Source organism: Cervus elaphus, chromosome 19 (assembly GCF_910594005.1).
Source record: "Cervus elaphus chromosome 19, mCerEla1.1, whole genome shotgun sequence".
Lineage (NCBI taxonomy): Eukaryota > Metazoa > Chordata > Mammalia > Artiodactyla > Cervidae > Cervus > Cervus elaphus.
Genome location: NC_057833.1, coordinates 12,833,759 through 12,844,357, shown reverse-complemented (window position 1 = coordinate 12,844,357; position 10,599 = coordinate 12,833,759).

The window sequence follows — 10,599 nt, the reverse complement described above, 5'->3', positions numbered from 1 at the left end:
TGAGATATCACTTCAAACATGTGAAAATGGCTATTATCAAAAAGACAACAAATAATAAGTGTTGGTGAGAATGTGCAGAAAAGAGAACCCTTGTACACTGTTGATGGGAATGTAAATTGATGCACCAATTCCACCGTGGAAAACAGTGTGGAGGTTCTTCAAAAAATTAAAAGTAGAAGTACTATATGAGCCAGCAATCCCAGTTCTGGGTATACATCGAAAGGAAATCAAATTAGTGTTTCAAAGAGATTTATGTACTCCCAAGTTCACTGCAGCATTATTCACAATAGTCAAGACATGGAAAGAATCTAAATGTCCATCAACAAATGAATGGATAAAGAAAATGTGATATACACACACATACACAATGGAATATTACTCAACTATAAAAAGAATAAAGTCCTGTCATTCGTGACAACATAAATGGACCCTGAGGGCACTAAGTGAAATAGTGCCGAGAAGGACAAATATTTTATGATCTCACTTACATGTGAAATCTAAAAAAGCCAAACTCATAGAAACGGAGAATAGGATGGTGGTTAGCAGGTCCTGGGGGTTGGAGGAAATGGGGAGATATTGGACAAAGTATACAAACTTCCAGATATAAGATGAATAAGTTCTAGGTCTCTAACATGTAGTATCACTTTGGCCATCTGATATGAAGAGCTGACTCACTGGAAAAGACCCCGATGCTGGGAAAGACTGAGGGCAAGAGCAGAAGTAAGTGAGAGAGGATGAGATGGATGACATCAAGGATTTAATGGACATGAGTTTGAGCAAATTCTGGGAGATAGTGAAGTAGAAGGGAAACCTGGCATGCTGCAGTCCAGGGGGGTCACAAAGACTCGGACACAACTTGGCAACTCAGCAACAACACGAAGTATGTTGATTATAATTAATAATACTATATCATGTGCTTAAAAGTTGTCAGGAGAGTAGATCTGAAATGTTCTCAATACACACACATACAAGGTAATTATGTAAGGTGATGTGTAACTAACCTTATTGTGGCCATCATGTCACAATATACACATGTATCAAATCATCACATTGTATACTTTAAACTTGCATACTGTTACATACCAATTTTATCTCAATAAAGCTGGAGAAAACACTATGCAAAAAAAAAAAAAAAAACACCAAAATCCTTCATTTTGATACAAAGTTCTGTATCACCTGGTCCCGCTCACCTCTCCAGATTTGTCTCTGCCACATATCACACCTGTTCTCTGCACTGCAGGTCATGTAGCCACCCCAGGGCCTTTGCAGCTTCCCACCCTATCCTTCCTCTTCACCTGCTACATCTACTCATCATTTAGGTCTCAGTTTACTACACTCTTTCATAGCAGCCCTCCGCCCCTAACGTAAATCTCTCTTTCTCTTATCATTTCTTATTGTACTTTGTAAACACCCTTTATGTACTATATGTATACTGGATATAACTATGCATATATGTATAATTTATATGCATAGACTTATTTGCACAAATAATGTTTAATATTTATCCCCTCTCCAGATACTATGCTTTGTAAAAGGAGGCAAGAGAGTCTATATTGCTCACCATTCTCTCCCCAGCGCCTAGCACATTGCCTGGCATAGAAAGTGCTCAATATATATATTTGCTCAGTATGTTTCTTAATATATAAACGGCAAGAACCTCCACCTACATGTCAGTAAGAACTATTGCCATTCCTCAAAAGTATGAAGTCATATATCCTGAAAGTTATTCTGTTATCCCTACTGTCTTCTGAACCTAACCTCTGGAAGCTCTTATACACACTCTAACTTCCATATGCTGAACATAAACAGACAGCACCTTGAGAGTCAAGAAGGCATGAACTGGTCTGAGTCTATACCGTGACAAACATTTGACTACAACCTGAGAGAGGGGATCTATAATCTTCGAACATCTATTTAAATTATCTAGACCCTGGACAATCTGTGTTAAAAGAAACAATTAACATTACTGTTATTATTATATTTGTATGTCATTTTGTAGTTAAAACAAGTGTCAAAATATTAAACAAGCAATTTCACAAACCAAATAACTGCTAGGAGTAATATTTGAAAGTGCCACAAGAAACAGTAACCCTTACTCATTCATTCCTCTTTTCATCCAACATTTGTTAATTAAATATTTATGACTCACCAGGGAACAAGCCCAATGTTACAAATGTGTGTGCTCAGTTACTCAGCCATGTCTGACTGTTGGAGACCCATGGACTGCGGCCCATCAGGCTCCTCTGTCCATGGGTTTCTCAGGCAAGAATACTGGAGTGTGCTGCCATTTGTTACAGACACAGAATAAGATGAGAAGCTCAGCCTCCTCCGTGGAATCCACACAACAATGCTATGGAGTGGTCAGGACACACACTTTACAAATGAGGACAGAGAGGTTTAGAAAACTCAAGCCACTTCCTGAAAAACCACCTGTAAGAGGCTGGCGTTAGTTGTCTGCTGGGTCTAATTCCAAATCGAGTCATTCTCCACCACTCAGTGCGCCTCACTGTGCTAGGTGTGTGAATTTCACTCTGCAGCTGCTGAGATATTTGACTTTATGAAGGTACCCCCTGAATGAATTAAGCAACTAGCAAGATGCACATTCTAATCTTTGTGGATTTAGGGGGTGAAACAAGGTAGATTTTCCTCTTGAGATAAGGTGATAGCAAAGAGAACTTTCCATAGGGACCAGATGAAAACAACTGTATACACGTGGTGTGAAAGTCACTCAGTTGTGTCCAACTCTTTGTGACCCCATGAACTACACAGTCCATGGAATTCTCCAGACCCGAATACTGGAGTGGGTAGCTTTTCCCTTCTCCAGGGCATCTTCCCAACCTAGGGATCGAACCCAGGTCTCCTGCACTGCAGGCGGATTCCTTCCCAGCTGAGCCACAAGGGAAGACCTTGTGGAACGTCATACATACAGAATGTAATACAAATATAATGCAGCATAAACTGGCTTCATTCTCTACCTTGCCAGCCCAGAAACAACAAAGCATAAGACAGGAAATTGTAGAGGTTTTGTTCGAAAGCAACTAAGTCCCCCTGGAAGCTGCAAGTGGTATTCACCAAAGCTGCTTCTTTGAAGTTGTTTCAGCTGATGCTAATGAAACTCCTTCCTGGCTAATAGGCCATCTGCTCCATTCTGTCTCCCGGAGAGGAAGCACATACATTCTCCCCGAATTTGGTCTCAGCCAGCTCCAGGGTGAGAATGGCTCTTCTGCGGCTGACAGTTTAAGCACAGCCTCTGGCTCCCACATTTCTCTGCTTGTCTCTAATAGAAGCAGAGAGAGGTGGTAAATGAGCTGGTGAGAGGTCACTGCTTCATCTAGGAAGATCTCCCAAGGGGCACGAGGGGGCCCTCAGCGGTCAGCCATCTGCCCAAAGTTGGGGGCCAAAGTGTGCAGCTCTGTTCCTCCAGACACAGCGGGGTGAGGGTACTGAGCTGCCTGTTCTTGGAAGACAGATGTGCTGGGAGTGGTAATTTACAGAGGTGGTGTGGGTGGCAGGAAAAAGTCAGAAACTTGGGCTTCGGCAAAGAGCTTGAGTATATCTGATACCATAGTTTTAGTGTTTTCCAAAATGAGTTCCATCAAGATATGTTATACTAAAAGAGACAATGGTTACATCAATAGATGACACTGGAGAGAGAGGGAGGAAAGAAGAGAGGGAGAAGGAGAGAGAGAGAGGATGGATAAGACAAGTCTCATAGTTACAAATATTTATGAAACACTGGGGTTAACAAAACTTTGTAAAGTCTTTGAATTGCTGAATTCACTCTGAAGCTTTGAGAGAAATGATAGTATTCATCATTTTCCCTCAGCTATTTAACCATTTTTGCAGAACTTCTATAAAAGTTGGCATACTGTTGGCTGCAACCGGTGATACCTAGCCAGCACTGTCTTACTATAGACATTTAAACACCTCATATGTCACACAGTGCAGGGGAAGACTTCCCCTATTTGGCCTGGGGCTCGTGGAGGTCACAGGGCTGGGTGTGACACTCTGTGACTCTGCTGGTCTTTCCCTCATGGTGGCAGAAAACTAGAAGAGCAGTGAGCCTCCATCTCACACGGCAACACTCCAAGAGCAGGAACAATATCCCTCTCCACTGCCCTCTCTCTCCTTTCACCTGGAAAGAAAAGCTTTCCCAGAGACCACCTCTTATGCGTGATTAGCCAGAACTAGGGCATACGGCCACCCCGAACTGCAAGGGGACGCTATCGCTGTAGTCTTAGTCACTCAGCCATGTCCAACTCTTTGGAACTCCATGGACTATAGCCAGCCAGGCTCCTCTGTCCATGGGATTCTCCAGGCAAGTGTACTGGAGTTGGGTTGCCATTTCCTTCTCCGGGGATCTCCTCCACCCAGCGAGAGAACTCACATCTCCTGCATTGGGAGGTGGATTCTTTACCTCTGAGCCACCAGGGAAGCCCCAAAAGTTGAGAACCTGGGTAACACCTGGTTTCCCCAGCTTCAGCAGTGGGAGGTGGGTAAGGAACAATAACTAAGTAACTGCCAGGCACACACCCCAAAGCCACAAGCCCCTCCCAGGGTCAAGGTTCTATGTGTTGATCGAGGTATGTTTCACCACTGTGGTAGCTCAGGAGAAAGACAAGCTGGCTTCCTTTAGCCCTTTTATGGGCTGAGTTGTGCCCTCCAAAATTCATACGCTGATGTCTTAGCACACAGCACCACAGAACTGACTATATTTAGAAATAGGGTCATTGCAGGTATACGATGAGGTCATGCTGGCATGGGGCAAGCCCCCAATCCATTATGACGGGTGTCCTTATAAAAACAGGACATCCAGACATACACATTCACACAAGGAGAACCTCGTGAAAGATGAAGGCAGGATGGGGCTGATGCAGCAGAAGCCAAGGAATGCCCAAGACCGCCAGCAAACCACCAGAAACCAGAGGAGCAACATGGGACAGATTCTTCCTTGAATTTCTCAGAAGAAAGCCAGTCCTGCCAACACCTTGATCTTGGGCTTCCGCCACCTAGAACTGTGAGACCACGCATTCTGTTATCCTGTTACCTAGTCTGCGACACCGTCTTCAGGTCACCCTGGCAAACTAACACAAACCCCACCCGTCCAAATGCAGGCGCCCCTCCGCCAGATGACCGTGGCACTCCTGCATCTCAGGGCGCAGCAGCATCTGGGAATGTCAGAGGGCTGTTGCCAACAACAGGCAAGCGAGAGGAGGGCTAAGCCACAGCTCCAGGGCATCTCTCCTGCTCTATGGCCAAGGCTAACAGCAATGCATGGTTACTGCAGAAGGGAAGTCTCCACCAGATACTGCAGAGACAGCTGAGCCATGCAGGAAAACCCATGTTCACCCAGGTGTACACCAGGGCCCCAGAGCACTGACTCGGGCTCCACTCACAGAAGTGCCCGTGGGAGCTGGGAGAGATCAAGAGATTGAATAAACTCAGATCCACACACACATCGCTCCAGCCCAGACCCTTCATCCTCTCCTCTCTCCCCTCACATCCTCTCCTTGCCCTTCCTGCTCCCAGCCTGGATAGGAGTTTCTGTCTAATTCACCATGTTGCCCCCACACAGGGCTGGCTTACAGTGTATGGGACCTGTGCAGCCACACAAGGCCTGGTGCTTAGAAGGGCTCCATACACCTGGCTTAATGCTCGGGTGTCCATCAAGGAATTCTTGGGTTTTTAATGAGGACCCTCACAATTTCATTTTACACTAGGCCCTGCAAAGCATTTTCCTGGTCAGACCTTGTCTTCAAATTTTACATTTAATTAGATTGTATGCCAAAAGTCAAGAACTGACTCTTCTCTCAAAGCAAACCAGTAGACCATTGCTTCCCTAAGGAAATCAACTCAGAATACCTAGCTAGCAGGATGGGAGAAGGGCCCAGGGGCGGAAAGAAACAGAATGTGCTGACTGCCACATGCCCACTCCTGGGTCATTCAGTGGGGTCAACCTCATTAGGGCATTGTCTTTCAAACTGGTGCGTTGTGACCTTTAGTAGGTCATAAAATCAAATTAGTCAGGACTAGCATGTTTTAATTATGAGACAGAATGGAAGGGAGGGGAATAGACCAGAGTATATTAAAAGTAGAAAATAGAGCCTCATGAAACTTTTATTTCAATTATATATATGTATGTGTGTGTGTGTGTGTGTGTGTGTGTGTGTGTGTACAGTAAATAAAGTAGTAAGGTAAAATATGTGCTTTCTGTGACTCACATTCAAAAAGGTTTTAAAGCCATTGCTTTTTTTTTTTTTCATTTATTTTTATTAGTTGGAGGCTAATTACTTTACAATATTGTAGTGGGTTTTGTCATACATTGACATGAATCAACCATGGAGTTACATGTATTCCCCATCGCGATCCTCCCTCCCACCTCCCTCTCCACCCGATTAGACCCTAGATTCTCAGGCAAGGGTCAGCACACTATGGCCTGAAAACCAAATGCAGCCTGTTTACGTAAAAATATCTTTACTGGAGAACAGCCATACCCATTTATTTACGTACTGTCTATGGTGGCTTCCACTCTCCCACGTCAGAATCGAGCAGTTGCAACAGAAGCCATGCAGACCACAAAGCCAAAACTATTATCTGGCCCACTACAGCCCTGCTCCAGCAATGCACGCTGAGAGTTGGGGGAGACAGCTGGTTATTTAAAAGAAACTGGAGATGCAATCATGAGAATAAGAATATGTGAAACGGAAGAAGCAAACACAAATTCCTTAGGTACTGCTAGAAGAAGAAAGCCAAAAACAAATACACAGATCCAGAGGACAGAGCCAAAGAGAGCCCTGGGGCAACACGTGAGCATCACAGCACCCCAGGGCTTGGCAGGGCAGCCTGTGGGGCAAAGAGCACCCAGGCTGAAAGGTGACCATTCTTGCCTCTGCCCTTCTCAGGCTTCGCAATGGTCCCAGTGCTCATGTACACGCTGAGACCCGGGCCTCAGAGTCCCCCATGATTTGGAGGCCTGGACCAGGCCCTAGATGGCCATCAGTCAGTAGCAGCACCTTCCTCTGCCACCTGGGACGTGCCAGGGCCAGCAGTGCCACTCTCTGCACCAGCGCCACATGGTTCCCACTTCTCCCCTTCAGGGCGCTCCCGGATCGCTTATCCCCAGGCTCTGTACAGAGAGCTCCGCAGGCGATTCAGAAAGCTCCAGCAATCCAGCTGTCATCTTAGGGAAGCTCCAGTTCCAACACAGTGATGTAGCCAGCAGAGTGTTTCTTTCTCGGGACAATACAAGATTGGTCCGTGCAAAGTGCTGACATACAGATCGGGGATGACTCTCACTCAGGTCGGACGCGTCACTTAGGAAGGGTCGCAGCAGTCCTGAGCCGCGTGGGTGGGCTCTAGCTCTGGTTCTTGCCTGTCTGTATTCTGACCAGGGTGCTGCCTCCAGCGTACAGCCCCCAAGGATGGCCCTGGGGGCAGCAGGGGTCTTCCATAATGTGTGACCCCGCTGCCAGCTGGCAGAGCGGCCCCTCCCTCTCCAATGCCCATCCCCGCAGACTCCACACTTCCTGTGCCAAGCTGCACTTCCCACATGGCGCCTCCATCCCCAGGGCCTTCAAGACAATTACTCTGCAAGGCTATTGGGCCCTTCCAATCCAGGTCCTCACTTGACCCCAGTGACACAGAGACTTGATGTTAAGCTGCGCCAGATCTAGAAGGAACGGCCCTTGCTCACATGGGCCCCTCTGCTCACTCGGCCCCCAGGACCCTCCCTTATCCCCTCCACTGATGGTTTGGCTTTCATACAGACTGCGATGAGGCACATCAGTGTGAGCAACAGTAACGTCGCTACCTTTTCCCGACTGTGGGAGCCATGAAACTAGCCAGGAAGACTGCATTTAACAATAAAGAACACAAAGAGATGGCTTCCAGATGGAACAGGAAGAGAGAGAGCCTGGATACCACACAGGTGTTCTCTGGCAATGACTGGACAATTCACCAACACCTAAGCCAGTACTGCCTCCCCCTCTTTATTCTAAATCTCCTTCGGTACGTCACTTACCTAGCCTGGGCCCAGGAATCCTGTGACGCAGTTTTAATCAGACTTGTTTATATTGTCAGGGGCCCACACACCCTAGGATGGCCCTGCCCTACACAGAACAGCCGTCAAAGTGGAATATCTGATGGCTCTGGGAGCTCAGGATGCCCAACCCTTCTGAGACAAAGTCCACCCACTCAGAACCTCACTGGGAGAACCCCTAAATATTCACCCACACCTCCAGCTTTTAAGTCCTCCTGCCCTAGGCAGCTCTGAGTTGGAAGGTTGCCATTATCACCTTACACCTCTATTCTGAGCCATTCTACAACTCGGGTCTTACAAAAAAATCCTGTGCTAAAACCAAACTTGTAGTTCCTCCTGGATCACATCACAAAAGATTCAAAAATGCTGAATCCATTCTAAGGAGGAGCCCACCTGATCCATGGTGGATGCTGGAGCAAAGTTACGTCACTTACACTGTATTTTTGTATCAACTCATAAATGTTTTTTCATTATACAAAAATAACCTCTCCCATTTTATTCTGTCAAAATGTCTCTTTATTAGGTTATGGTTAACGGTTTAAGAAGTAATTTGCAGTGAAACATGTCAGCGCATTTTATAGCTATCAAAAAGAAATACAAAGACACCAGTTTCAGGGTGTCAGTATCATTATCCTGGGGCCTGCCTTCCTGGTGGAACTGATAGGTGCAAGAAGGTAATTAAGTACCACTTTTTCCTTCTGCTATTGTCGCCAAGTTCTCAGCTTCCCAGGTGTCAGATCTGAGCATCTGGCCTTTAAATAAGAGGAGCGGTTACAAGGAACCAGGCACAAAGAAAGGTGACTCCACTTAGCACTTAATAATGAAGCTCTCCTGTTCTTTTGTGCCTCTCAGAAGTAAAAATCGGACTGCCTGGCTTCAGAAGAGTGGCCAAATTGAGCTCATGTTTATTAATTAGCTCATTATATTTGTTAGGCAGGAAATAAGCTTGTTAAGGAAAAGATTTAGTCCTTTTATAGCCCAGAATTAACCTTTCCTGAAGTCAATTTTTATGGAGATCAGGCAAACAATATTTCCATCAGACCACCAGAATTATGAAGGTGTTCTGTGAATCCAATTGTGACAAGAACTCGAAGATCAGGGGTACAAACGGGGCACAGTATTCAGCTCAATTTCTACACTGCTTATGGCATTTGCATTGAGCCTGAGATGCTTCATGACCCAGCTCAGAGATCATTTGCCTAGCTGCACAAACCACAGCAGAATTAGAACACTGCCTCCAGTACACATCATGTTGTATTTTGTTTGCCTGGAGCCATCAGAGGAACCTGTAACACAACACTCAGAAATGCTCACACCTTTGCTTCAGTGTATAAGCTTCTCCAGAGACCCCCTGCATACAGTCAGACACATCTGATGACTCTGAATAAATGAGAGAAAGTGAGCTGTTAGACTACCGAAGCCACTGCACATCTAAAGTACTTTTTCTGGAGTCACAGATGTAGAAAACAGACATGGTCCCCAGGAGATTGGTGGGAGGGATAAAATGGGAGATTGGAATGGACATATATACACTATGGTGGTTTGGTCGCTCAGGTGTGTCTAACACTTGCAACCCCATGGACTATAAACCACCTCGCTCCTCTGTCCATGGGATTTTCCAAGCAAGAACAATGGAGTGGGCTGCCATTTCCCTCTCCAATATACACACTACCATATTTATAACATAGATAACTAATAGGGACTACTGTACAACACAGGGAACTCTACTAAATACTCTGTAATGGCCTATATAAGAAAAGAATCTAAAAAAGAATGGAAATATGTATAACAATCACTTTGCCATACAGCAGAAACTAACATAATGTTGTCAATTGACTCTACTCCAATAAAGAAATGTTTTAAGAAAACACATATTCTCTGAGAGCTCAGCTAAATTCAGCTAGAGGGAACAAGTGGACTCCAGAAGTCCCAACATCAAATCCTTCACTACTTAAGAAGGGAGGTGGCTTGGGCAGATCACCCAAGAGCCAGTGAAATGGGGATAAAAAGATCAACCTTACAGGGCAGTCATGAGGACTGAATGATGTATCTGCATGTGAAACTCATGGCGCTTGGTAGGCATTTATTTAATAAATAGAAAGTGCCCTTAAGATGTAGATGCTTGTCTTTGCGACCGTGCATCATCAGAAAATGAGAGGAATGGAGTTGTCTTTTGCAGCCTTGAATTTGGCTGCCCTGAGATTTACAACATCTGTGGAAGCAATAAATCATCAGCTCAAAGGTGGGCCAGGTTATAAGAGTACCTGTTCCTCCTCCCCTTATCCCTTCTTCCTGCAGCCTTTGGCTCTTTACTCAATGACACCATATGAAGCATTTTTATGTGCCAAGTACTGGAAGGTATATACTTTAAGTAAGAAAGGTATCATATTATATTACCATTAAAATAATAGCACTTTCATTTAGTGCTAACTACGTGCCAGGCAAAGCTTAATTTTTATTGTCTCATTAATTATGATGATGAGATAATCATGGGATAACAATAACTCTATAAGTAGCTTACTATTTTTATTCCAGATTTTATCAATAAGAAAACTGATGCT